The sequence below is a fragment of the Pygoscelis adeliae genome, unplaced genomic scaffold (genome assembly GCF_000699105.1).
Source record: "Pygoscelis adeliae isolate BGI_AS28 unplaced genomic scaffold, ASM69910v1 Scaffold226, whole genome shotgun sequence".
NCBI lineage: Eukaryota > Metazoa > Chordata > Aves > Sphenisciformes > Spheniscidae > Pygoscelis > Pygoscelis adeliae.
This window is the reverse complement of record NW_008824983.1, coordinates 2,250,622-2,253,067: the sequence shown is the minus strand read 5'-3', so window position 1 is coordinate 2,253,067 and position 2,446 is coordinate 2,250,622.

The window sequence follows — 2,446 nt, the reverse complement described above, 5'->3', positions numbered from 1 at the left end:
TCCTGCACTGTCAGGGGATGGACTAGATGACTTAATGCATCTTTTCCATTTCTAATTTCAATGATTCTATGGCTCATTAATTGCGTATCATACAAATGCAGTAAAATTTGATGGGAATTTAAAAAAAGAGCCCACATTGTGGGAAGGCTGCCAGACTGAGTATAGATATATTCCTTAAAACATAGGAGACAAGTACATCTCTCCTTAGCGTTGTTATTATTATTCTTAAAATTATTCTATTCACATTTTTCTTTAGGATATTTATGCTGCACGTAGCCGAGTGCAGGATAGGTGATACTTTCCTGTGAGCATGTCTTGTGAATTGATGCTTTGCACTGTTTCCTTAGGAATGTAAAAATGCACAGTTTCCTATACTGGGATGTACTGGGGTGAACTGAAGCGGTAATCTCCCTTTGCAGAACTGGTATTATATAGGGCTCAATCTTCTTCTGTTGAAATACATGACAGAACTTTGACTGATTTCAGTTGTCTGGGACCTAAACACCATTTTGCTAGGAGTCCCTGAATCCAGACCCTGCTAGAAAATTCAGTAGCAGTTTCTCAGTGAGAGGACAACAACATTCTAAGAAAGTCTGGGATTATTTGTTGAAGGTCTTTAAATAGATGCTGGTTCTTGATCCTATGCATTGGCTGTTCAAATGAATTCATTACAGCTCAAGCCAACCTTTTTCTCCTCCCAAGCATGTCTCACACCTTGAGTGGGAGACTCGTGTAACAGGCTGCTTCTTCTTCTTCAGCCTTTCCCACAGAATAAGCTACATCCCATATTTTTATGCAGGGCATTGCGGCGGCCTCCTACCTCAGACCAGGCACACCTGAGCAGCAGAGCACTGCAATCTTCCACCCAGCAGTGTCTGGTGTGATGATCTTGGAGCAGAGAAGACACCACAGCATGCACCTCAGCTGGGGACATGCCGCACCTCTTGACATGTGATAGACCATGACATTGGCTTAAAAGTGGGAAAAATGATACTTGAAAAGTCTCTGGCCCCGTAGGGGCTTTGGGAACACAAGACTGTGGCCAAGTTCTCGCCTCAGCTGAAGCCTTTGGTGCTCAGACTCTGCATCGGCGAATTCACGCTAGGCAGCTCCTGTGTTGGGCTTTTTTTACCTACTTGTCTAGAATAGTATAATAATGTTTAAAGAGCAGCACAGTTGGGTGCAGCTGGCCAGTAACTCAGCTTTATGGTATCTTAGCAGAAAATTGAGTGAGGCAGGGAATCAGGGTGTACTAGCACATATACATAATATATTTCATTTCACTAGCTGTTCACTAAACACAAACCACATCTTTTTCTTCCTGTCTAAACATGCTGCTATGGAAAGTTAAGTCCTGTCCTCTTAATTTCTAACCTCAGTCTGTTAACTGGCTCTGTCCTGAGCTGTCTCCCTGACCATATAAACTGCAAAACATCGCATAAATCTATTTATGTTTCCGTTTGAACTTCTTACAGATGTTCATTTGTTTTTAAGAGCTGCCCAAACTTCTTCAATAGGTCAACAATGAGGCCCCTTTTTCTCCGAAGAGCTCCATAATAATTAGCTCATCCTAAGCCTCGGTGAAAGGCTGTGGCCTGTGAGTAGTGCACCATGAGGGTGCCATTTTCCCCTAACCTCCCGTGATATTTTTGGCACTGATCAATTCACACAGTAGTAATAACTACTTACATAGGAAGTGATTTGGTTTCATTTAAAAAGAAGGGGCAGGAACAAAACAAGGTGGCCATTGCAGAGAAAAGCAGGGCAAAGTCTTACTTGAATTATAAGGCACCTTTGATTGTCGGGGAACTGAAGGAGAGAGGAGATGGTGGACCAACTGGGCAGTGGAAAGGAGAGATCTCTTGCTGCCTTCCTGGTCCAGGGTGGTGAGACGCCAGGGTTGCTTACAGCACAAGCACGGACCTCAGTGCTGGAGACCTGCTCAGACTGTGTCCGGGGGACTGAAGAGGCTCAGTGCTGAACTTGTGTCTCCTGAGTAATTATGTCATGTGTTATTGCTTTACCCCTGGACCTTGATGACTGCACATTTTATTAATGAACCATGGCACAAGAGCACCACCAAAATGTTGGTGAAAAAGATGCTTCCACATCACAGCTCTTTGGAAGAATCTCTACTGTTCTGCATGTATTTTCCTTGAGGATGGAGTTCATGTGAATTTCTTACCCTTGCAAAGGTGAATTCTGTATTTCATCCTTGTTGTTCTGCTCTGCTCTCTGGAATAGAGTAACAAGCATGGCTGCTGTAAACCTACTTTGGGTGGTCCCTTCCAGAGCTCCCCTACCCTTCCTCACCCTCATTGGCTTCTTCAGATCCCAGCTGCAAGACCATGAAGAGATAAGACCTCCTCTGTAGCTATTCTGCTAAAAGAAAAATAAAGGAAGAGTGTGACCTATACTCACAGCCTGTGAGACCAATGCCAGCATC